We start from the raw sequence: 26,864 nt of genomic DNA, 5'->3' as shown, positions 1-26,864 counted from the left end.
CCCTCTGATTGGAGAAAAAAGACGTGCTGGTTTGCTATACCAGGAAGAGGATTTCTTTCAATTCTAAACGTGTATTTTAAAAGTTTAAGAAATAAAAACCTTACAGCGTACACAGATTTCTAAACTGATCAGGATCGTTATCTTTGTCTTATGCATAATAATGTTCACCGCTCTGTCCAGCAAATTAATAATAAACTTTATTTTATATAGCTTTTTAAACGAATAAGTAATTAGATTGCTCATAAACCTAATCACTTGCTTTTTCTTTTTATTTAGGCTCAGATTTCAACTATAGATCGTATTATTAATAACCATAATAACAACCAACCAACAAAAACAACCATATAAACATAATACCAACCAAAAACATAGATAACAACCACAATACAAAATCAAATAATCAAACCATTTTACACTCGCAAGTCCTCCAATTATCATAATCCCGCCCCTTATGCAAAACCAAACCTTCCTCCCATCCCAGTTTATCCTGTTTATCATAAACAAAATCCACCTCAATTTTCAACATAAAGCATTACACAAAATCAATACCTCAACACTCCATACTCAACAACGATAATTCACAAACAGCCAGAACATGTAACTACACATTCCCAAACATACCTACTTTCCATAGCCCCGCCCCTTATGCAAAACCAACATCCCTCCCCTGTTCTCTCTCTCCCCTGGCGGTTGTAATTGTTTTTATTTTCAAATAAATTTTAGCAAAGTCATGTATTTTAAAAATCTTAAGATTTTTCTATATATGTCTTTATTTAGTGGTTTCATTAGTGACAAAGGCTAAACTTTCTTGGAAAAATGTCTTTTATGTAAACTATGTTTGCTATTAATTCATTCAGGGCTAAAATATGTTCATTGTCTTCTAATGAAAGAAGGGTTCCTTTCGCCGTAGTCGGGAGCCTAGCCTTTAACTAGTAAGTACTGTATTTACTGGGTTTTTGAGGGGGGTGTCTTTCGCTGGAAATCTCACCTCCTACTTTGAAAATACCCGTGAAACCGGTTCAATTCGTCACAGCCAGCACTCCTGCAGAGAGTTGGGTTGTACTTGCAGTGTATACAGTACACGCGTTATGCTCTTCGTTAATGTCTGTGAAGTTTTATTTAATCTCTGAGCCATACTGATTCTTCTGGAAGCCAGTTTCCGCCAGGGAGTAAAAAAAATACTATGGTATTCTCTCCAATGCAGTGCAGTTAAAAACATACCTCTGATGCTGCTCCTAAATGAATATCGTTTATGACCATCAGAAGCTTTATGCTCCTTTTCTTTTTCCAGTGGATTGAACAGGGAGAGGCATTTCATGATGTACTTTTCACTGATGAAACAACAGTGGCTCTGGAACAGTTTTCAACCAAGTCGTTTTATAAAAAGGGGAGATATGTACACGTTACTGAAGCTAAAAGTTTAGCCTTTGTCGCTAATGTAAACACTAAATAAAGACATATAGAAATCCCTACGTTACAGACTGTATATGGCTGGTATTGGTAGTTTAAAGAAAAAATACACACCAGTATTCCACTTTCTCCCTAAACATTTTTAGGATCAGAGTCTTACATGTGGTTATTTCGAAAACGTTTGTACGTGCTCCTTCTTACCATGTTACTGTTTACCGTTACTGACCATATTAAGTTTAAGTACGCTGGGCAAACGTTCCGAGGTCAAATTCTTCCAGCACGGGGGTACCTTTAAAGCGGAGACGACGGCACCGAAATTTTTTGGCGCGCCTTCTCTTTAAAGCCCTGGCCAAATATGAAGACAGTACGTACAGTTATAATTCAAACTGAATTAAAAACTACACATCCCAGTTACCATGGTGGTGCTTGTGATCATTGCGTTTAACCAACGAAACAGGGCGAAAAATCAGTCACATGACTTTGGGGCAGAGTTTCGAAAGCTTAACCTATCAGCAACAAAGCGAAATTTACACGATAGGCTACCTCAAACTGTCAGTTACACGACTGTGTATGTCGCTTAAGCCACTCCTATTTGGTATTTTAGTTATGGAGGCGAGAAGACGCCCCCCCCCCCCCCTCTGGGTGCCTGATTTGCCGCCATCTTTAACCGCTTCGTGTCCAAATCGCAGTAGCTACGCGTACGAAATAAAGTTCATCCCAGCTACAAAACATATATATTTTTGTGGTAAGAGGGAGCAAAACATCAGTATTTACTGCTATTAATTAGTGTATGATTTATAGTTGAAATCTGAGCCTAAAAATGAAGTTAAAATCTCGACAAAGCAATGTAGGAAATACAGAGAAAATAAATCCTTTCTGACATCTAAAATCAGTTTCGATCAAGGTCTCTAAAACGAACAAGAAAAAGAGGATTTTCGGAGGGCAATTACGCTGTATTTATATAGAATAAGTGATTTATGAGCAATCTAATTTCTTGTTCGTTTAAAACAGTGAAATGTCAGCTGCAAAAGATCGCACCAGAAACAGCACTCTCTCTGCCTGTCATAGACGTTCAGGAAAGGCTGAATGAAGTCATGGTGATCAATAATAACAGTTGTAGGACAAGAAACAAAAGATAGTGAAAACTTAAGATTTTTAAGGCTAAAACTCAAATTCATTCTACAAATTAAGGCAAATGAAAATTCAGGACGTTAAAGTGCTAGAGGTGTAAAAAAATACAAAAATGCACATGAGCAAAACGTTTTAGAAATGGAGCAAACAGAATAAAAGCCATGCCTATAGTGCAGAAGAGGGATGCAGGAACACTTGCTTAGATATACAAAAAAATCACAAAAAGGTCTATGTTACAAAAGAACATGTACACATGTACATCAATTTCCCTTCGCGATCAATAGTCTTATCTATAAACATGAAACAGAGTGAGGAATCAGAAATTAGCATGCATAAAAAACAGCAATTCTGTCAGTGAGCCCTAAATGAATTAATAGCAACTATGGTTTCATGGAGGGCTTCTCAGATAGTTGGGCATTTAGGTAAACTGCCAGGTGAAAGGACTTGTAAACATATTTTGTTAAAGCAAGTCAGTTTTTTCCGCAACACATAAAAGACATTTTTCCAAGAAAGTTTAGCCTTTGTCACTAATGAAACCACTAAATAAAGACATAAATATAGAAATCTTAAGATTTGTTTTATTTAATGTTGGTAGCAGGATGAACTGTCAGGTTGAGCTAAGTGTATATTTTGTCGCAGGGTTGCTGCAAGATGTTAACAGTGAAAAGGGTATTTAGAAATGAGTTATTTCAAGATGAAAATTTTCAGAATAATTGCAAATCTAGCAGGATAGAGAAAGCACAGAAAACTGGCAGTTAGATTGATCAGATTAGTATGAAAAGTCATTTAGCAAAGGGAATGAGAAGAGTGACAAACTAGTATACTTTAGATCTTTTTTTCTGAACCAGGGAAAATCTGATCATGTTTCCCTATAACAATAATAAAAAACTTTATTTTATATATTACCATTAAAGGTGGCATCTCAAAGCAATATGGTAGATGTAAAAACAGATAAAAGGACCACAGATTACAAAGTAAATACATATAAGAAAGACAAGCAGTTAGAGGTGCGACCAAAATTAGAAAATGAAGCAGATACAGACACTAAGTCTTCTGAAAAGAAAGGTTCTGAGGTTAGATTTAAATGCACTCAGGGTACGTGACTGATATCACTGGGAATACAAATTGAGAGCTCTGGGGTGCAGCTGGAGAAGACCCTGTCACCCACAGAATGTAGATGTTCTTGAGGACAGCTAGAAGACCAGAGTCAGACAGACAAAGGTGGGGGAGTAGACAGATAATAAGCCATATACTGTAGGTACAGAATGAGGATGAGGAATTTGAAGTTGACTCGAAACCTGATAGGTAACCAGTGCAAGGACTTGAAAACAGGTGTAATGCATCCCTGATAGGATTCTCGCTGTCATATTCTGAACATATTGAAGATTGCTCAGTGTGGATTTAATTTCCCCAGTGAACAGGATGTGCATTTATTAATTCTAGGAAAAAAAAGCCTTTCTTAATTTCTCTAGTTCTTAGTTTCTCTAGTTCCCTTTAAAATAAACTATTATCCCACAATGCAGAGTATTAAATGGCCAGTATTTACACATGATATTTGTGATTTAAAGAAATTAACACAAGCAGCTTTTGGGGATTTAAGTGTTGGCTGAGTTATTGCAGGATAAAAGACTAGAGATGTTGGTAAGAAGAAGATAATTTTGGGAAAGCTAAGGAATACACTGATAACAAGAACACTTCCTAATGGGGTTAGGCATACTTTTGATGAAGATGATGAAGTTAACAGACTATATGTTTACATAGATACTGAAATGAGGATTGTATTTTAGATTTTGTGCAGTTACTAGTATTGAACTTTGTGTTGGATGCACATGAATTGAAGGAATGGGCAAACATAGCTGATGCGGATCCACAGAGCCAGCATATTAAGATGTTTATAATTAGAGGTAATTTGTTTAAATAACTAGGTATGGATACTGATGTGCAAGAGAGGTGGAAAGGCCAGCACTATAAAATATTTTATTCTCAGTGAGATGCTGCCATTTCATAGTGGGTTTCTAACACTGTGTATAGTCCATCTATTTCTAATCTCTTTATCCAGTACTGAGGATTTGGAGCCTATCCCAGTAAGCAACGGACACAAGGCAGAATACACCCTGGACATAGCGCCAGTCCATCACAGGACAGACAGACACAAACACACACACACCAGGGCCAGTTTTCCCATAAACCAATTAACTTACCAGTATGTTTTGGAGTGCGAGAGGGAGTCATATCACACATACGGAGAAAAACCATGTAACCCAGAGAGAACATGCAAACCCCACACACACAGGATGGCAGGAATTGAATCTAGGACCCCAGTGCTCCAAGATAGCAATGCTAACCACTTTGCCACCATTATAAATGGATGGATATCTTAGTTATCTTTCTAGTTCACAGGTTTGCATGCATAATTTAATTTTGAAAGGCGCTGAGACATCAGGTACTACTGTTGTATTTATGAAAAAGAAACAAAACAAAAAACATGCTAACAACTGTGCCATCCTACTCCTTAGTTAATACATTTTATTATTCATAAACAGTTAACATTGTTAGCAAAATATTTTGAATTATATTTAACCCTATTTTTTCTTTAGTTTTGTATTTAACTTATTATATGATAGTCAGACTTAATGTATATTTGAACAATGAAAATATATTTTTACAAGATTTTACATTAAGCACTTAAAATTATTATGGTTAATAATAGTAAACTGTAACATGCTGTAACAAGATCGGTTAAACTGCTAAGAAAATCCTTTCAGAGAAAATGTTTCAGGTGTGAAGAACAAACCTGTTCCCACACACCCTGCCCCCACTACCATTAGAATATACACAAACATTTTAGCGTTTCATTCTGAGCAGAAGACCCTCACACCTGAAGAGTGCTGGCTGTGACGAATTAAACCGGTTTTACAGGTTTCAATCACAGATTGGGAATCAGTAAAGTAACACACAGCGCCACTGGATTTGATAATACTGTACCTAACCAAAATCCGCAATATGGAAACAGAACCTGTGTAATTGTTGATAGATGATGTACTCGTAACATTTTTTCAAGACGAACTACAACATTTAAAAAATGACTTGTATGTACTTGATATCTCTAATCAATCCACGGGTTCCAGCACAAAACGAAACTAAAACGCATACCGTTTCGCGCTTCTTATTAGTTGCTCAAAAGTAATTTGACCGTATGAAATGCATAATATAAACCTAGAAACATATACGTGAGCAGTACTTAAGCACTGTAGTATCGGTGTTAAGACATACCTCTCAAATACTGTAAATCAAGTTAAAAATATCTCAAGACCGATTCTGGTCGTAATGAAACCATGTTTCGTGTATGTTTTCTTTTTCATCTTGAAATAACTCATTTCTAAATACCTTTTTCACTGTTAACATCTTGTAGCAACTTTGTGACAAAATATACACTCTGACAGTTCATCCTGCTACCAACATTAAATAAAACAAATCTTAAGATTTCTATATTTATGTCTTTATTTAGTGGTTTCATTCGAAGCTTACAATGTTTAGGGAGAAATGGAATACTGGTGTGTATTTTTTTCTTTAAAGTACCGAGACCAGCCATATACTGTATGTTTATGTTAAGATTTCCCTTCAGTGGTAAAATTAGATATGAATATTCAATACTTAAACGGGCACAGTTAAGACATTAAATATACATATACATATTGTATACAGTACAGTTTGCATACGGTAATATGTTTATGTTACGCGATTAAAAAATAAATAAATAAAACTGAAAGGTCCAGCACCAGCTGGATTCGAACACACAACCTGCCAGGTGGTAGTCACGCAACTAGACCAGTAGGCTACAAGACAGCTCGCATAAGCAGGCAGGCGAAACAGCCCTCCCGCAGTACACGGATATAATCATACCGTTATTAAATTCTTGAGATACGCGATTCCATATTATATTCCCTTTAAATCAAATTCTAAAAGTATGCTTGTTGACTCCGGTATCACGTTAGTTAAAGACTTCGAAGCTTACAATGTTTAGGGAGAAATGGAATACTGGTGTGTATTTTTTTCTTTTCATGATAGGTGTCGCATTTTAAATCATTTTCGTAGTTAGAAATTATGAAACGCCCTGTTAAAAGCAAGGAAGTTTTTATGCCCGTTGAAGTAAAACGAAATGCCTGACAAAGTATGGCTTGGACAGATTCCAAGTGCTTGTACAAATGTGCTAAAGAAATTATACTTTGAGTATACAGCTTGTCCAAAGTCATCCATTATTAATACAATTAGTAATATCTTCAGTAAAGGCTTTGATGCATAAATATTTCTGATAAAGTTAGGTTGTGTACTTTTGTCCAACTGAGCAATCTTGCTTTCATAAAATATACCAACATTTTAATGACTGATGATTAACATGCTGTAATACACAGTTCAAAATTAAAGGCTCAAATGCTGTACATGAGAGGTTAAGCTCCCCCTGGCGGTTTTACAAGGCGACGCCGGATAGTTAGTCACGTGACACACGTGAACCGCGTGATACCCCGGTGGGCGTGTCGCGGTATGCCGCGAAATACCTCACCCATTTTGAATGGCTGCATCTGTAGGCTTCCGCCGGCGCCTCGCGATCCAGGTAAGATTGTAGCAAGAACGCAGCGGAAGTGGGGCTTGTTGTAGTCGTGGCCGAGTGGTTAAGGCGATGGACTAGAAATCCCTTGGGGTCTCCCCGCGCAGGTTCGAATCCTGCCGACTACGTTATCCGCCTCCAGTCGGTGTGTTCCGGCGCAAGCAAAGAAGCGCGCCTCCTTGCTGTTCCTGGTGGTTTTAAAACGCCCAATCGCTTGTACCCGCTGCCTTGGAAATAAGTTCTTCAGCGTCCGCGAATGGCATTTTGCAGCTGGAAGCAGATGTCGACGCGTTTTGCACAGAGCACCAAAAAAGCGTCTTTTTTGAAGGCCCAGGCACTGAGCATCGGTGGTTCAGTGGTAGAATTCTCGCCTGACACGCGGGAGGCTCGGGTTCGATTCCCGGCCAATGCAGTGGCTTTTGCAAAAAACCCACTGAAGCTAAGCAGGTGTGAGCCAGGTCAGTACCCGGATGAGGGTGAGCTACAGGGGAAAACAAAGCTTCCAGCTGGAAGCGGTGTTAATGGTGCCGGCGGTGGGGCGCTCGCCCTGAGGTCTGTGCGGGTCCCAATGCCCCAGTATAGTGACGGAGATGCTGTGTTGTAAAAGGGCGCTGTCTTTTGGATGAGATGTAAAACCGAGGTCACAGCGCTCTGTGGTCATTCAAAATGACCACCAAAACCTTTGACAAAAGCTCTTGGTAATTGATGGTCTTCAATAATGCTTCTCCTTTAGGTACATTTTAAATCAGCTGAAAAATGCTGTGAAATGGGGGGGCACTTCAGGCCAGTGTAGGATTTGGGTTACAAGAACCATGAAACTGCACGAGAAAGCCCGTACACTGAATTACACGGCTTTCTATTCAAAGGAGGACAAAAGAAATTCCCTGAGTTCGATTTTTTGCAGCACAGAGAGGAGCACTGCTGTGAGGCCGGTTAGCTCAGTTGGTTCGAGCGTGGTGCTAATAACGCCAAGGTCACGGGTTCGAACCCCGTACTGGCTAGCTCCTTTTCTCCTCTCTTAACAAAGCTGTTAGGTTCCTTTCCGTGGTGAGAGGGGTTGTCATGCAACGCTGCCACATAGTGCCGACAGACAAGAGTGTTGCGGGAGAAGAGAAAAGTGTTTGAAGATTTAAGAGTGTTTTAGGTGGAGCCAAAATCAAGTGTCACAAATACAAGTGGGAGGATTTCCAATGTTTAATATGGTAAAAATAAGCGGAAGTTATCTGCCGGTCCAGCACAGTCTGCCATGCTTTTGTCATATACTGTAAAGTGGTGTCGAACTGGGTGTCGAACTGGAGCCTCACCATTTGCATATGTGATCATGCAAGCCAGGACAAAGTTGCTCGTAGCTACTTGTGGATTCAAATACTCTATCGAGTGCTTTGATGAGTTTTTGCAATTTGATTGTCGTCCTGTCAGCCTGTTTCTGTTTTTTTTTTTTCAATCTAGTGATGGAAAGTAAGAGGGAAATGATGGAGCAATCAATAACCGCTCCGGAAAAATGGCAGAAAGAAATGGTCCGTCACTAAGGACATTTGTGAAGCAGAGGAGTGACATCACCACAAAGGCGACTTATTCTGCTGATCGTTTTGGTGAATAATGATTGAGGCGCGTTAAGAGAAAGGTAGCTGCGTCAGCATGCTTAGGCTGCAAAGGATCAAGCAAAGGTTTACTCCATGCTGAAAAGAGAAGAAAAGAAGCACAACGTTTCGACTGTGGAGCCTTCTGCGCCATCTTCTTTAGCGGTGATGATGTTTACATTGGAAAAACGGAGACATGCGTCCCTGGGTGGGCTTGAACCACCAACCTTTCGGTTAACAGCTAACCGATTGCGCCACAGAGACTGACGGCCGCTTGTGCTCCCTACATTTGCAGGTTTATGGTCAAAGAAAACAATCACTTGCGCTTCTTGCAGCCGGCAATCTTTTTCCACTGGCAACCAAGAAATGGATTTCATCTTTCACAAGCTGTATGGATTTCTTCAAAAACAAGTTATTCCAGAAAGGAAATGAATTCTTGCATTAAACTGAACCAAGCTGTACATGTTTGTCTGAAATGATACATTCGGCACAACAAGACACGGAGAGAGGCACCGCTGGTATTCAGACCCAGGATCGCCTGCTTACTAGGCGGGCACTTTAAGCCACTAGGGAACAGCGCCAGCGGAGCACCGCTCTTTTACAGACACTTGGACACATCTGCGTTCGGTGTGCACTTAACCTGCTCTCTGAGCCCGTTGCCTCCGTCCCATTTAATAGCAGAACTGACGCCAAGAGAAATGATGAGAAATGGCATTTATCGGGCACTTTTCATGTCCAAGGAGCTCAATGCCCTTGACACCTCCCATTCTTTGGCGACACCATTTTTTCTTTTGTTTAATTTCTATACTTATTGATAGAATAAAAACGATATGTCATGTACTGTAAGGGAAATGTCTCTTTTTTTTTCAATGGGGAAAGCTAGCACCAGCAAATGTTGTGTTTAGAAGAAGTGATTTAACATGACACGTGACCTAATTTACCGGAGCAAAAGCTCACCCAGCAAGCCCTGCTTTACTTCTACAGGAGAAAAGTACTGTAGAGTCTGCAAGATGTTCAGCTGGGTAGCTACGTCAGCATGCCTCGGCTGCAAAGGAACAAGCAATAGGTTTATTGCATGCTGAAAAGAGAAGAACGGAAACACAGCGTTTCGGCCGTGAGGTCTTCTCACAGCTGAAGAAGCCTCACACCTGTAAAAGGCTCCATGGTTTTCTTTCTTCTCTTTTCAACATGGAATACACCTATTGTCTGCAAGATGTGACAATTTCACGGTGTTTTGGAAGAAAACCTTTTTTCTTTGAATTCAAAATCAATCAGAATTTCAGCACAACACACCAACACTTTTTCTGTTTTAAGGAGATGATATTTTAAACCTGATAAAAATAGTAGGAAACACAAGTTTCTTGCTGTGAAAATTAGAAAAGCATCTACCACAACCCGTAAATTAGCACGCAAGTGCGGGCTAGTTAACACAGAACTGTATGGAGATCATCTCCAGCTCCGAGCTCAATTGCAATGAAAAAACATGCAGAACAGAACTGGAGAGCAGCTGAATTTGTGCTCAGTAGGGTGGGGAGGACTCAGCATTGCTATTGTTCTAATTGGCATGAACTGCAGGGGATCTGAATCAGAACACGTCAGTTAGTTCGATCATTGCGTCAATATGTAGGCCACGTTAATATAGAATTATTACAATATATTGTCTGTCTCATCTTTGTATATTTCATGTTAGTTTTTAAGAACGACATTGGTGCTAATATATACATATATAGCATATAAGGAACACGTAAAAGTTTAGTCCATGCTGAAAAGATAAGAAAACCGCCACAACGTTTCATCTTGGAATAAATCTTTACTTGTTGTTTTTCAGCCTACCCATTCTGACCTAACTCCTCCCTTGAAATTGCCAAACAGATAAGGGTACGTAACGGCTCATGCGATGCTCAGTTGCAATTTGTCCCAAAAAAACAAGAACAGCAGCTGAGGGTTTGAGTTTGAACATGCACTGTATTTAAGCAGCTTTTATTTCCATTGATAAATGCTAGATATTCCTTCAGAGATTCTCCAGGTGAGTAAGTGATTCCTGTTTCTGTTTCTATTTCTGTTTCATATATATATACAGTATATATACAGTATTGTACTATTATTATATAATTCGTTACACTGTGGCTGTGTTGTGTGTTAAGCTGCTGTTGCACTGCAATTTCCCTCACGGGATCAATAAAGTATCTATCTATAAGAAGACATTACCAACAACGACCACAAGATGGAGATATTGTCTAGACATTACCAACAACGACCACAAGATGGAGATATTGTCCAAAGAGGCAAGAAGGGCAAAGCCGCGATAAGGTAAAATCATTTTTTGTAAGAGATTGCTGTCAGAATGCACATCCGTATCCCAAACAGAATCTCTAGTAAAATATGATCATTTGTGAAACAGGCAAATGAGTGTCTGCTACAATATGATTGCTACAGGTGCAGCCATTCAAAATGCGCGGGCGTACGCTGTACGCAGTCTACCACAAGTTACCGGTAAATACCGCGAGTTACCGGTAAATACCGCTAGCAAAATAATAGTATCCGGAATTTCCGCAAGGTGGAGCTAATAAAGCTCAACTTCTCATGTTTGAGCTGTAGCCATCAAAGTCTTTAATGAAGATATTACTAATAGTATTAATAAGAAATGACCTTGGACAAGCTGTAAACTCAAAGTATTGCCCTGGTCCACATTATTTTTTTCATTGACCGTCTTTGTAAAAGTAACACCACAGCATTTCGCAATCACGCATTTTTTTCCAATCATGCAAAGTACAGTAATTTTTGAGAATCGATTCACCATGCCTTTCACATGCTCATAAAAGAGGTTGATTTAGGAACATAAACATATTACCGTATGCAAACTGTACTGTATACAGTTTGTATATGTATATGTATATTTAATGTCTTAACTGTGCCCGTTTAAGTATTGAATATTTATATGGAATTTTACCACTAAAGGGAAATCTTAGTGCCTGAGCATAAAAAGAATAGGAGCATACTGCAACGCGTGTGAAGGCCATAAACGATATTAATTTTGGAACATAAACATACAGTATATGGCTGGTCTCGGTACTTTAAAGAAAACATACACGAAACATGGTTTCATTATGACCAGAATCGGTCTTGAGATATTTTTAACTTGATTTACAGTATTTGAGAGGTATGTCTTGACACCGATTCTACGTAAATACTCCTAACGTATATGTTTCTAGGTTTATATTATGCATTTCATACGGTCAAATTGCTTTTGAGCAACTGATAGGAAGCGCGAAACGGTATGCCCAGGGCGTTTTAGTTTTCGTTTTGTTTTAATGCAGTGCAGTGGATTGATTAGAGATATCAAGTACATACAAGTCATTTTTTAAATGTTGTAGTTCGTCTTGTAAAAATCTTACGAGTACATCATCTGTCAACAATTACACAGGTTCTGTTTCCATATTGCGGTTTTTGGTTACGTAATATATACACGTTGTGAATATATGATTTGGGCAAACAGAGCCGCAAAGAAGTACATTATGGGTTGTTGTTGTTTTTTTGCAGTTTTATCTAAAATAAGCGATGCTTAAACCTTTGTCTGATTCTTGTGAAACTATCCACACGACAGTTACCTAGGAGTTGACTTCAGTGATGTCACTGATGGGATGTTTCTAAAAATCCATCCTCTGCAAAACATCTTCTCTAGTTGTTCTGCATATGTATTCGCTAATGAAGCTGTGTGTTCTGAGCCTGGTTCTCTACATTTCTGTATGAACCAGCTTAGAGGGCTAAAGACAGCTTGTGTTTAAATTGAGTGTAAGGTAATTTATGCTTCTAAAGTCATGGTCAGCATTTATTATTGTACTGTGCTGTAAACTTCTTCTGTGCCTAATTACATTATTTTATAGTCGATAATGTTTCTGTAGTGCTTTTTCAGCCCTCAGTATGTGTCTGCGCTGGTGGTGCTGTGGGTTAGGTTCCTGACTCCTATGTCACATGGTCTGTGGTTGAATCTCATGGAACTATGACTTTAATTTTTAACAAACATTTCTTTGAAAAAATGAAACATTTCCCTTGGTCAGAGATTAAATAAAACCTCACTCGCATCAAAACAAATTTATATTTCTAAATATCACAACATGATCGAATTTACGTCTTTTTAATAACAATGAATAGTCACCTATGCGTTACAAAATAAACATTTATATTGATTTGAATCGCGTTTTGATTTAAATCGTAAACGCGTGTTTAAATATATGTGTTTAAAGGCGATATACTGTATAAAAGCGCTGATTCTTATGGAATGTGTTCGGCCGGGGATTCAAAAAAATTATTTTTTTTAATCGCGTATCTAAGGAAAATTGCAGTATAACTTTGTTCATGCACAAACAGTGGCATGTTACATTATAATTTGGGTGTCTCCTCTTGCCAGAAAGCTCTAAATTGCATTTTGAGTGCGGTTTTTGACTTTTTCTAAATTGCAACCCATAAATAAAGCTGATACAGTTTAGACTTACTGTATTCTAAACTGTATTACAACATCACATTGGACAATGCAACGTAAATTGCAAAAATGCACTTGGAATCTGTCCAAGCCCTACTACGAAAATTATTTAAACTGCGACACTTATCATTCATCTTTAAATAAACTTTATTTTATATAGCGTTTTAAGCAAATAGGTAATTAGATTGCTCATAAACCTAATCGCTTTTTCTACATAAACACAGCGTGATTGCTCTCTGAAAATGCTTTTTTCTTTATATTTAGGCTCGGATTTCAACTATAGATCGTATTATTATACACTTTCTTGGAAAAATGTCTTTTATGTAAACCATGTTTGCTATTAATTCATTTAGGGCTAAAATACGTTCATTGTCTTCCAATCGAGTCGAGTTGACATTGGAAGCTTGCCACGCCGGGACTGTTACACCAACGCATTAGCATGTTGAAGCGATTTCATTGAGGAGGCCATCTACTAGTTAACACTGTACTTCCTACTTTGAAAATACCTGTGAAATTGGTTTAATTCGTCACAGCCAACACTCCGGCAGAGAGGGGGTTTGTACTCGTTAATGTCTGATGACATACAAGTGGAAAGATTACAGATTTTAATCGTCTTTTTTCTGAACCAGGGAAAATCTGATCATGTTTCTCTATAACAATAATAAAAAACTTTATTTTCAATTATTTTACATATCCCGCTTGCACATCGCATGACTTTAATAAATCTATTCTTTATTAATACTAAATAAATAATACTAAAAATACTACAGCAAAGAGGTCACTTGATTTTTGGAATAATTCCAAATAGCACAATGATCCACTGGCATCCCTGAAGTCTGTTTAGTGCATAATCTTCCAAATACAATCACTAAGCAATTATAAGAATTATACCATCCTATTTCTTTGTGATGTCCTGTAAAAACTAAACCTATTTTTATAAGGCTTTTACTCAAAAGATTTCCAAACACACAAAGCATTTGTGAAGTACTATAGTATTTCTAAAGGTTACTGGTACAACATCAATCATTAAAGCTTAACAATAAAGTTTAGATTGCTGATTATGGACTAACTACATTAACTAACTGCAATGCAACAGTATACATTTTACAAGAATATCTGGTTGAATTCTTGCATTTGTAGCCAATTTAATGCGAGAGAAATAAGCCAATTTAATTATTTCACAAAAAATAATGTAATATAAAATGGATGTTTTTAACTTTATTGTAGTATTTTAGAAACTAATATGTCTTCAAAAATGGTTGTTTTTCACTCCTAGGAATGAAAGCTGTTGTTATATAATGTTTATTTTCAAATTTTGAAAAATCAAAGGATTCTAGCTTTCTCCCCTTGCAGGCATCGGACACAGAGAACCTCATGGTTTTCCTAAAAATCATTTTTTATGTTCCCTGGTGTTCCAAACTTAGTTTTAATCAATTTTAATTTGTTATTATGTTAAAAACAGGGTAATACATATCTAATTAGACTATAAATAATGTCATATTGTCTGCTATAAAACTGATGTTTTCAACTCTATTGTAGAGATTCTAGAATCAACTAATAGAGAATTGAAATAAAAAAAGAGCATAAGAAAACATTACCAACAACGACCACAAGATGGAGATATTGTCTAGACATTACCAACAACGACCACAAGATGGAGATATTGTCCAAAGAGGCAAGAAGGGCAAAGCCGCGATAAGGTAAAATCATTTTTTGAAAGAGATTGCTGTCAGAATGCACAACTGAATACCAAACAGAATCTCTAGTCAAATATGATCATTTGTGAAACAGGCAAATGAGTCTCTCAGATGCCCATTGCTCATTTTCAGACACATTTATGCAATACTTTCACCATGCGTTGAACAATAGGGATTAAAGATACCAGAGGTAAGGTTTAAAAGTGATTCTGAGGTGCAACACATCAGCGATACAGCTAGGCATCTGAAATGCGGGGTTTGAGAGCCCTTCAGGGAACACCGTACCCTAAAGGTACCAGAAGTCCACTAGTATAAGCATTAAGTCACTGTCACCCCTGTTACAATGTGATTGCTACATATCTTCATTTCTTTGGTTTTTAAGGAGTAAGAGTGCAGGGGGTCTAAATCTGTGATCCAGTGTGTTGAAGTATTTCACAACACTACCTGTAGCCCGTCTGGAAATAAATCCTCATTCTGATTATTGACCTGGGCATGTACCAATTAATCACTGAGCATATATATATATATCACTGTGTTGAAGCTAGAGACCTGTATGTAATATTATGGTGCTAAAATGTCATTTTCACATATATTAATGTAATAAATGATTGCTTATGCTTAATAAACAAATCTAATTAAAATAAAAGCTTAAGTTTTGTATTTGTCTTGTACCATAGAACATGATTTTCTTTGTATTTCAAGCCCACAAAGTGTCCAAATGATGCACGACATGATATAAGGAAGATTATCACATGCATATCGGTATTATCTTTCTCATGAAAATGCATTCCTTTTATTACCTTTTAATTTTTAAAATGAACTCAAGTTGTGTATAATGTAATAATTTAAGTAGAATAGAATCTAATAATATAATGATCCAGTGTGTTGCACTACTTCACTGCTTCACTGTTCTATGCCGTCTGGAAATAAATCCTCAGACTGCTTACTGCCCTGGGCTTGTACCAATAAATTACAGGAGCACATCTATATATCACTGCGTTGAAGCAGGAGACACACAATCACTGCAAACACATCCTAAATACAGTGTTCCAGCACCTTTGACCTCATCCAGAACGTATCATTTCTTGAAAGGGATTGCTGTCCGAATGCACATCTGAATCCCAAACAGAATCTCTAGTAAAATACGATCATTTGTGAAACAGGCAAATGACTGTCTCAGGGGCCCATTCCTCATTATCAAGACACATGTATGCAGTACGTACACCATGCATTGAGCAATAGGGATTAAAGAGACCACAGGTAAGGTTAGAAGTCATTCTGACTATATTCTAAAATATTGGACTCATATTCTTATGATGGCAGACATGATGCTGCGTTTAAAACCGGGGTTAATGGACATTATATGACTGTCAATTCTGTTTTGTTTTGGAGACTCTTGGCTGCCTATATGGTACAGTGCAGCGTGAAGGAAACATTTTCCAAAACTGTGTCAGCTCAAAAGTTGTAAGAGAAACTCTCCAGCTGCTTTAACTCTCTTCATTTTTGTCTATTAATTGCCTGTCGGCACTATGTGGCAGCATTGCATGACAACCCATCTCACCACGGAAAGGAACCTAACAGCTTTGGTAAGAGAGGAGAAAAGGACCTGGCCAGTAAGGGGCTCGAACCCGCGACTTTGGCGTTATTAGCACCATGCTCAAACCAACTGAGCTAACCGGCCTCATGACAGTGGTCCTCTCTGTGCAGCGCCTTTTACTTCCATTGACAAATGATAGCGATTCGAAGAGAGATCCTTCAGACCAGCAAGAAAACCCACGGCTATTTCGGTTTTCTATCTAGGCAACGTTGGTGTCTGCAATAGCATACATGAAAGCGTGATGCAATTTCTGTGGCTACATTTGTTGCACGTCATGCACAGTAAGAGTGTTTCTAACACCAAATAAAAAGTCAACAATTAGCGATCACGCCTTCTCCTCAGTTAACCCACTGAAACCCTTGCTGTTAACAGTTCTTTACTGCGTGCTTTAAGAGCACCTACATAATGTGTCAGTTCTTTCAGCTTTATTCATTAGGTTTTCAAAGGCATAAGTAGAGCACCAGAGGCGCGAACGTAAGATGTGTGGTTGTGGATGTGTGTACTCGAGGGTCATTTTCCTGTTCCACATGCGATTTCAACATTTTCCTTGGGAGATGTCAAGCCAGCAAGCCACTGGTTCAGTGGCCATTGTGGAGTTCAGTGGCCCTGTTGTACACAGAATGCACATTGAGCTCCTTGGACATGAAAAGTTCCAGATAAAAGCCATTTGTCATCCTTTCTCTTGGTGTCGATGTTGCTATTGTATGTAAAGGTGGCAACAGGCGGAGCACACACCGAATGCAGATGTGTCTGAGTGGTGTGTCCAAGTGGCTGCAAAACGACAGCACTCCCAGGGCGCCGTGGCTTAGTTGGTTAAAGCGCCTGTCTAGTAAACAGGAGATCCTGGGTCCGAATCCCAGCGGTGCCTTTTTTGTTCTGTGTTCTCGAACAGAACTGGTCATTATGGACAACCGCCTACAGCTAGACTTAATTAAATGCAAGTATTCATTTCCTGTCTTTAACGCGACTTGTTTTTCTTAAAATGGATGCAACTTGCAAAACATGAAATACAAACCTTGCTAATCAGTGCTAGCGGCTGGCAAAAAAAAAAGAAGTCAGCAATGTTTTTTTACTTTAACCTTAACCCTGCTAATGGAGAAGAGTTAAACGACCGAGTCTATGCAGCTTAAACGGTGCGCACGTCGGGTTCTTAGCCGAAAGGGTGGTAAATCACGCTCACCCCAGTCCTTAATCTTTTAAAGAGGATACAAAATTGAACCTAGTCACCACATCACATACATCCTGTTCAATGATAAAAAGGTAACATCTATCCTTGCTCCAGAGTAAATCTCACGTTGAGGGCATCTTTTTTTTCACTTTACCGTGAATCGGGCTCGGCTGCACAGAGGAGAGAGCAGAGCAATGAGGTCACGGGGACAGGGGAGTCACATGCTGGCGGTTTGAATACGCGGAAAATCACTGAGGGATCCACAGTATATGGACCCTCCGTGCGCCATCAGTCCGCACTCTGGACTCTGAATCCTGCCATCCGAGTTAAGATCTCGGCGGAACCTGAGGCGCAGTTCCTTCTTAAAACGTAATCTGGTGAGCATTTCTAGAATCGTACTTGTATAGATGCAGCCTTTAATGTGTTGCTAGGTTAAAATTGATGACTTCTTGTATTTCAGTAGGTAACTGCCCTCTTGATTTCGGATTCAATTTCTTTATTACAGGGGCGCTTTTATGAAGACAGAGTCATGTTCAGGTACTTTGCTTGATGGAGGAAGCTCATTTCGGACTCTGTGATCTGCTCACCTGGAAAGGTCTGCTGTACTACTAAAAGAGAGAAGTAGAGTCTGGAAGAAGGGACAATTTTATGATGCTTTGGAAGGTAGGTTTTTTTTTCTTTGAAATCGAAATGAATCAGAATATCAGTGCAAAAGACAAACTCTTGGTTTGGTTTAAAGAGATATGGTTTTAAAACAGACAAAATGTAGAAAACAGGTGTTTCTCACTTTTGGAAAAGAATGGACCGGGGGTAATAGTTTACTAGTTGCAGTGCTGAGCTCACCGGGTTGCAGTCCTGTAATGTCACACAAACGCAATAGATAACGCGTTTGACTACGAATCAGGAGATTGTAAGTTTGACTCCTGCCTGGCTCGGGTCGTTTTTAAACGCATCGGGCTACTCCCCTAAGTAGTCTGTGCTACTTACTGCATTGTAATCGTACTCAGTAAGAGATTTCCTTCATGTAAATGAACTGCACCTGACAGCTTTAGAAAATCACCTGGGCTCAGTACGGTGCTGAGAGCTCAGCGTTGCTGTTGTTCTAATTAGCACGCACTGCATCGGCTGTGAACCCGAACTTTTCAATTATTCCGATCATTAAGTCAACACGTAGTCCACATGAAAGGTAGAAATATTCTCTTGTCTGTCTCTTGTTTGTATAGAACTGAATGTCCCTGACAATGTACTGTTAGTTTTAATTGAAGAACGGCATTTGTGTTCAAATATACCAGACAAGTTTATGTAACTGCTCTTGCGACACTAAGTTGTAATTAGTCAAGAAATAAAGTCGAACAACAGCTGCGGGTTTAATTCTGAACGTATGAGATTGCAGCGCCTTTTACTTCCATTGACAAATGATAGAGATTCGAAGAGAGATCCTTCAGACCAGCAAGCAAACCCACGGCTATTTCGGTTTTCTATCTAGGCAACGTTGGTGTCTGCAATAGCATACATGAAAGCGTGATGCAATTTCTGTGGCTACATTTGTTCCACGTCATGCACAGTAAGAATGTTTCTAACACCAAATACAATGTCAACAATTAGCGATCACGCCTTCTCCTCAGTTAACCCACTGAAACCCTTGCTGTTAACAGTTCTTTACTGCGTGCTTTACGAGCACCTATATATTGTGTCGGTTCTTTCAGTTTTATTCATTAGGTTTTCAAAGGCATAAGTACAACACCAGAGGTGCGAACGCAAGATGTGTGGTTATCTGAAGAACTCATTTCCATGGCAGCGGGGCCAAGCGATTTAGCGTTTTTATAGTACCAGGAAAGGAGAAGCGGCACTTCGCCTTTGCCGCGCAGGCATAAGGAGACGTGCGGCAGACGCCATAGTCGGCAGGATTCAAACCTGCGCGGGGAGTCCCCAACGGATTTCGAGTCCATCGCCTTAACCACTCGGCCACAACTACAGCGAGTTCGCCATCGCCGCATTCCTCCTTTAATCTAACACGGAGTGCGACGTGGCTGCGGAAACCTTTTCAAAGTCGCTCTCCGTTAAAAAAAAATAAATACCTTTGACAAAATACGTGCCGGCAGACAGACACGCCTCAGAGGGTTTAAGGCTGGCTTCACGTTCAAATGATAAAGTCTCCCCGTCCGGATGTCAAAATGCAGTTTTGGCAGACAAAAAAAACAGCAACAAACCACAAATGTGGATAAGGATTTTACAAGCTGCACCACACTGCACTTTCAAAAGCATTTACATTCCTGTTAGACACAGGAATTGCCTTTGATTTGCGTGCTTACAAACGCCATGGAAAACGAAACAAAACTAAAGCCCTCAGCTCTTGCACTTGATTATAATGCCATTACGTGTCGAAGCAGGAATTTACGTCATCCTACTACTGCAACACGGGGAATAGAGGGAAATTAGCACACGCTACGAATCGTCTCAATCACTCCCTAGAGTCGTAAGGCGCATTGAAGGGTGCACCCCCATCATTAATCGTTGTGCCTCTGTGAAAGGAAAGCTCTTGAGCAGTCTTTGAAACAGCTCGGATGAAACACTTGATTGCTTCCATGTGCATCTGGAGTCCATTTCTTATTTTCACTTCACGCCGCCCAAAGCATTTCTAAAACAGGAGATTCGCATTTGGGAATGCGCCCTGCCCTACAAATAAAACAGGTCTACGGGTCTGAAACCTGCTCCACGGAAAACAGCTCTGTTGCACATTTGATCAAAGGGAGAGTCGCTGTTCTTACTTTTTGATGACATAACACCCAAAGGGGCTTCTTTGGAGCTGTATTCCAACCAGCATCCTAAAGTTTCTTGGCGGTATCCTTTACAGTCCTCTGTTCGGTCGACAAGGACAGAAGGGGGCAGCTTTCCTCACACATACAGTGCAATGTACTGTACTGTTCCCGTTCATTGAATTCGCAGTTCTGCATCAGACCTCTAACTCGTTACATTAGCTTGGATTTAAGCCACGAAGCAGGCTTCTACTGTATAAACGTCTAGAGGAATCACAAACTATTTGAGAGGCCATCATCCCAGGGGGAACTGACAAAGTCTATCCCTAAACACCTAGTGCAGTCTCTCGAGAGACTGTCAAAAATCGCTTTCTCCGTTTGCGTTGCAAGTAAGTGAAAACGCGGTATCAACCCAGAGCCACTTGGCAGCACGGGCATGTAAATACTGTTACTGTCACTGCTCGATACCGACGTTAGCCTACTATACCATGTTCAGCCACCACTAGAAAATGTACGGCTCTAGTACCGGAGCAAAGAACAGGAGGGCCAACACCGAACGGGCACAAGTGTCAGACAAGGAGAGCGACAAGGATGGGACTCGACCCCATGTGTGCAGCGCACAATAGATTAGCAGTCCATCGCCTTAACCACTCGGCCACCTCGTCAACAAAACTGGGCTGTCCTGACATGGGTTGGCGCACTCCAGTTGATCTTTTTCTTTTTTTTCCCTCATACTCGAGGGTCATTTTCCTGTTCCACATGCGATTTCAACATTTTCCTTGGGAGATGTCAAGCCAGCAAGCCACTACTGTGGTTCAGTGGCCAGTGTGGAGTTCAGTGGCCCTGTTGTACACAGAAAGCACATTGAGCTCCTTGGACATGAAAAGTTCCAGATAAAAGCCATTTGTCATCCTTTCTCTTGGTGTCGATGTTGCTATTGTATGTAAAGGTGGCAACTTGCTCAGCGAGCAGGCGGAGCACACACCGAATGCAGATGTGTCTGAGTGGTGTGTCCAAGTGGCTGCAAAAAGACAGCACTCCCAGGGCGCCGTGGCTTAGTTGGTTAAAGCGCCTGTTTAGTAAACAAGAGATCCTGGGTCTGAATCCCAGTGGTGCCTTTTTTTGTTCTGTGTTCTCGAACAGAACTGGTCATTATGGACAACCACATACGTCTAGACTTAATTAAATGCAAGTATTCATTTCCTGTCTTGAACGACTTGTTTTTCTTAAAATGGATGCAACTTGCAAAATATGAAATACTAACCTCGCTAATCAGCGCTCGCAGCTGGCAAAAAAAAAAGAAGTCAGCAATGTTTTTTTCTTTAACCTTAAGCCTGCTAATGGAGAAGAACCTAGTCGCCATATCACATACATCCATTTCAACGATAAGAAGGTAACAACTATCCTCACTCCAGTGTAAATCTCACGTTGAGGGCATATTTTTTTCCACTTTACCATGAGTCGGGCACAGCTGCACAGAGGCGAGAGCAGAGCAATGAGGTCACGGGGACAGGGGAGTCACACGCTGGCGGTTTGAACACGCGGAAGATCACTGAGGGATCCACAGTATGTGGACCCTCCGTGCGCCATCATTCCACACTCCAGACTCTGAATCCTGCCATCCGAGTTAAGATCTCGGCGGAACCTGAGGCGCAGTTCTTTCTTAAAACGTAATCTGGTGAGCATTTCTAGAATCGTACTTGTATAGATGCAGCCTTTAATGTGTTGCTAGGTTAAAATTTATGACTTCTTGAACTTCAGTAGGCAACTGCCCTCTTGATTTCGGATTTAATTTCTTTATTAAAGGGGCGCTTTTATGATGACAGAGTCATGTTCAGGTACTTTGCTTGATGGAGGAAGCTCATTTCGGACTCTGTGATCTGCTCACCTGGAAAGGTCTGCTGTACTACTACAAGAGAGAAGTAGAGTCTGGAGGAAGGGACAATTTTATGATGCTTTGGAAGGTAATGTTTTTTTTTCTTTGAAATCGAAATGAATCAGAATATCAGTGCAAAAGACAAACTCTTGGTTTGGTTTAAAGAGATATGATTTTAAAACAGACAAAATGTAGAAAACAGGTGTTTCTCACTTTTGGAAAAGAATGGACCGGGGGTAATATTTTACTAGTTGCAGTGCTAAGCTCACTGGGTTACAGTCCTGCAATGTCACACCAGGGTCAGTGGTGCAATGGATAATGTGTCTGACTATGGATTAGGAGTTTGGAGGTTTGACTCCTGCCTGGCGCTGGTTGTTTTTAAACACATCAGCCTACTCCCTAAGTAGCCTGTGCTACTTACTGCATTGTAAGAGCGATTGTGAGCGGTTTTGTTTTCTCTCTTTGACCAGCCCAGCTGCGCCCCACCCGAAGGCAGGGAAGCACAAAAATTGTATGGAACTCATTCATGCTCCTCTCTATGGAAATCTTTAGTAAAAGGCAAAAGATTTGTACGAGATGAAGAGAAACCAGAGTGCGTGGCTGGACAGCTGCAGGAGCCCAGGCCGCCTTCAAGCCCTCTGCCCTGCCGGTCGTGGTTGGCAATGCACCTGGCCTTACAAACGAGCCAGTGGGGCCCGTTCAGCTCCGGGCTCATCGCCTGCGGCTCTCGGCTTACCTGGCAGGGGAGATACCTTGATCAGCCTGTAGTTGGTGTAGTTGGATTGTTTTCTTGTTTTCTGGAAGCAGTGTTTGTTTTGCAGTTTGAGATGGCAACCTTTGGATCCCGCAAGAATGCTGTACGTTTTGAGCTTTTGGATGACCTCTTCATGGATCGTATGCAGTTAGGCAGAAAAGTGTTACAGAAGGAACTTGGCTTTGAACCTCGGCACTTGGATTTCATCTTCGCTCTCCCAGGTCAGAAAGCATTTGAGGTTGTTTTTGCTACCTATTCTCTGTTTGAACAATGTGTGGATGTGTTTGAGGCAAAAAGAGGGAAAGTTCCTGCCCTTGAGAAGATCAACTTGCAGCCTCTGACACAGAGAGAGAGGAAAACGGTGCATGTTGTTATGTTCTCGGAAATGGCAAAGACGGAGGACATTCACACCTGGCTTAAGCAGTACTGCACAGTCCACCATGGAACTGAGGTTAGAGATGTTGACGGTATAAAAACAGGAGCAAGGAAATTCGAGGTTCGCTTGCTACCGGACAATGTAAATGGAGGCTTAAGGCACCTGCCCTCTACAATCCGGCTGGGCGCCTGCAATGGCTATGTTTTTTATGTGGGACAACCAAAGGTGTGTCGGCGCTGTGGTGCTGTGGGACACCTGGCATCGTCCTACACTGTGAAATGCTGCAAGACCTGTGGCAAACAGGGATATTTAGCCTCTGACTGTTCAATGCTGCCAAAGTGCAATTTATGTGGCTCGGAAGGACACGTTTTTAAGAACTGCCCTCACGCCTACGCCAATAAACTCAAAATGAGAAAGGATGAGGCAGTGCTTGTTTCAGCCAAACCGGCCCGAAAAGCCAAAGCAAACAACAAGTCAAACAAAGAACCCTTGTTGAACAAAGAGTCTCAGCCTCCAGCCAGGATCAGTCCTGCTGTGGCTCCAGGGCCGGTGGAAGAGAAATCCACTACGCTCCCACAACCGCAGACTGCACCAGACAAGCACGAGGGTTTGAAAACCCCAGAGAACAGCGAGGACCCCTCCCCCACTCCTGCTCCTCAGAACGAGGGCCATTGTGGGGCCCCCACCGGTGGAGCGGGTCCAGCGACGATACCCAGGATTCAGCGGAGCTGCTTTTCTCAGACTCTGCAAGTGCTACAGATGCCCTCCTCTCCTCCATCCAGTCCGTCACGGAGGATCTGCAACAGCTGGTGGGTGAGGGGGAAGAGGAGACTGGTGCATCGGCTGCACCCCTTTCCCCTCAGTGCTCCCAGGAGCTGGACTTGAGGAAAAGGAAAAATGACTCTGTTTTCTCCCCGAGCGAGGAGGAAGGAGAGCATGGCGATGGGGACAGCTGGAACCCCTCCACCCCTCCTTCTACCCCCTTCCTTGAAATGGACTCCGTGAACGCTTTTACTGCTGCCACCCTGATGAAGGCTCATTCAGAGGATGGCTGGCAGGAAATTGGTAAGAAGAAAAAGAAAAAGAAGAAGGTAACAGGTGAGACCGAAGAGAAATGTGTTTTGTAAAGACTGGTTCCACTTTCTTATGTAATATGGCTCTAAACATAATTTCTCTTAACACCAGAGGTATCAATGACAGAGTTAAATGCCAGTGTGTCTTTGATTACCTCCAGCAGAGAGAGGGAGATGTGTTGATGTTGCAGGAGTGTGCTTTAGCCTATCAAGAGAGGTATAAAAGCTTTGAAGATAGGTGGGATAAAGGGCCTTCTGTTTGGTCAGGGGACAATAACAACAGAGCCTCTGGCGTGGCCATTCTTTTCAAAGGATGGGCTTTCAAATTGAAAAGTATTCAGAGGGTCATAGATGGCAGGTTGCTGTGTGTGGATGTGGAATGGGGGACCGTTAACCTGCGGCTAATCAATGTGTATTGTCCTACTGACGTGGGAGGAAGGGTGGAGCTACTCAAGGCACTCTCTCCCCTATTGTTAAGTAGCACAGACGTGATAGTGGGAGGGGATTTTAATTGTATCTTAGAGCACACAGACAGGCAGTCTAGCTCTCCGATAAAATTGGATTCCAGCTCACTGGCCCTGCAAAACTTAGTTCAAGACTTTAAACTCTCAGACACATATAGATGTATATATCCCACAACAGCAGGATATACATGGTCAGGGAGGAATAGCAGCTCCAGAATTGACTATTGCTTTGTCTCAGAGAGAGTGAAAGTTGTTGGGGTCACTCTTCAGCCTGTCTTCTTCTCAGATCATCAGGCTTTAGGGTGTAGAGTGGAACTCCAGGGCGGGACTGTCTTTGGCCCAGGCCTCTGGAAACTCAACACAAAGCTGCTAGAGAACGAGGGGGTAGTATCCCGCTACAAGGAGAAACTATCACAGTGGCTGTCCTTGCAGTGTCTGTACGGGTCAGTAGGAGAGTGGTGGGAGGAGGTGAAGATGAGGACAAAGGCCTTTTTCATGGCTGAGAGAAGGAAGGCTGCTGCCAGACGGAGAGGAGTGCTAGCCAGGAAACAGAGGCAGCTGCAGCGTCTCTACACAATGCTGCACAGTGGCTTCGATGTGCTCGAGGATATCACCCTTTTAAAAAAGGACATCCGGAGCATAGCCGAAGAAAGTAGTCGAGGAGTGCTGTTAAGAAGCAGAGTGCAGTTCTTGGAAGAAAATGAGAAGTGTACTCGCCTCTTTTTCAGGAAAGTGGTAGGCTCCAAGTCTGTCATGGAAAGTGTTGTTGAGGAGGGACGAGAGAGAACAGAGCCGAGTGCTATCCTCTCCTGCAGCGAGGCCTTCTACTCAAGACTGTACAGCTCTACAGAGGTAAAGGATGAAGAAATTCATTTTTTTACCTCAAAGCTAGAAAACGTTTTGAGTGAAGAAGATAGGGAAGTACTTGAGAGGGATTTGACAGTAGAAGAGCTGAGATAGGCTATGGAGAGCTTACAGAAGGGGAAAACTTTGGGTGCTGACGGGCTGCCTAAAGAATTTTATTGCACCTTTTGGGATCTGCTTCAGGATCCGCTACTGCTCCTATTCGAGGAAAGCTATAAGACAGAATTGCTGCCTGACTCCTTAAGAGAAGGCACTATCTCTCTCTTGTTTAAGAAAGGAGCAAAGAATGACATAAAGAACTGGAGACCCCTCAGCCTCTTAGGCGTGGACGCTAAGATCCTGCGCCTACAAAATGTAGTGGCCTCACTGGTAGGGAAAGAACGGACTTGTGGGATAGCAGGACGCCTGATGAGCTACAACCTGGCCTTGTTGAGGGATGTCTGTCTGTACTCAGAGGATCGCTCCCTCCCTCTGTGCATTTTAGGTGTAGACCTAGAAAAGGCCTTTGACCACCTAAACCGGCAGTACTTAACATCGGTACTTGAGCACATGAAGTTTGGCCCCATCATGAGAAAGTGGATTAACCTGCTGTACACAGGTAGCAACAGCAGAGTAATGGTTAATGGCAATAGATCACGCCCCTTTGAAGTCTGTTCAGGGGTGAGGCAGGGCTGCCCATTAGCCCCCTTGTTATTCGTTTTGGCTATGGAGCCCTTAGCCTGTGCCTTGCGCCAGGATCAGGCCATTAATGGGATACCAGTGCCTGGAAGTGGGGGAGGAGAGGTAAAGACATCTCTATACATGGATGACGTCACCCTGCTCCTCTCTGACAATGCCTCAATTAGCAGAGCTCTGCAGTGCTGTGATCGTTTCTCTTTGGCTTCCTCCGCAAAAATTAACAAATCTAAGAGTGAGATTTTTTATCAGAACTGGAGGGAGCCAATAGAAGGACATGATCTCAGGCTGCAAGAGAAGAGAATTAAGGTCCTGGGGGTGTATTTTGGAGAAGAGATGGGAACAGTAAATTGGCAG

At 41.2% G+C, this 26,864-nt stretch overlaps 6 non-coding genes across 6 annotated transcripts; 4 read left to right on the top strand and 2 right to left on the bottom strand.

The window, feature by feature from the left end:
* Positions 1-7,193: 7,193 nt before the first annotated feature.
* Positions 7,194-7,275, top strand: trnas-aga (transfer RNA serine (anticodon AGA)). The gene has a single exon. It is a non-coding gene; the product is annotated as a tRNA-Ser (tRNA).
* Positions 7,276-7,488: 213 nt separating this feature from the next.
* trnav-gac (transfer RNA valine (anticodon GAC)) lies at positions 7,489-7,559 on the top strand. The gene has a single exon. It is a non-coding gene; the product is annotated as a tRNA-Val (tRNA).
* Positions 7,560-8,074: 515 nt separating this feature from the next.
* trnai-aau (transfer RNA isoleucine (anticodon AAU)) lies at positions 8,075-8,148 on the top strand. The gene has a single exon. It is a non-coding gene; the product is annotated as a tRNA-Ile (tRNA).
* A 9,147-nt stretch (positions 8,149-17,295) lies between these two features.
* trnat-agu (transfer RNA threonine (anticodon AGU)) lies at positions 17,296-17,369 on the top strand. Its single transcript has one exon. It is a non-coding gene; the product is annotated as a tRNA-Thr (tRNA).
* A 2,193-nt stretch (positions 17,370-19,562) lies between these two features.
* On the bottom strand, positions 19,563-19,644 carry trnas-cga (transfer RNA serine (anticodon CGA)). The gene has a single exon. It is a non-coding gene; the product is annotated as a tRNA-Ser (tRNA).
* A 3,136-nt stretch (positions 19,645-22,780) lies between these two features.
* Positions 22,781-22,897, bottom strand: LOC138225889 (U5 spliceosomal RNA). The gene has a single exon (XR_011184297.1). It is a non-coding gene; the product is annotated as a U5 spliceosomal RNA (small nuclear RNA).
* Between the last annotated feature and the right edge of the window lie 3,967 nt (positions 22,898-26,864).

The sequence above is a fragment of the Lepisosteus oculatus genome, unplaced genomic scaffold (genome assembly GCF_040954835.1).
Source record: "Lepisosteus oculatus isolate fLepOcu1 unplaced genomic scaffold, fLepOcu1.hap2 HAP2_SCAFFOLD_106, whole genome shotgun sequence".
Lineage (NCBI taxonomy): Eukaryota > Metazoa > Chordata > Actinopteri > Semionotiformes > Lepisosteidae > Lepisosteus > Lepisosteus oculatus.
Note: the sequence above shows the minus strand (reverse complement) of the source record. Positions and strands in the feature narration are given on the sequence as shown.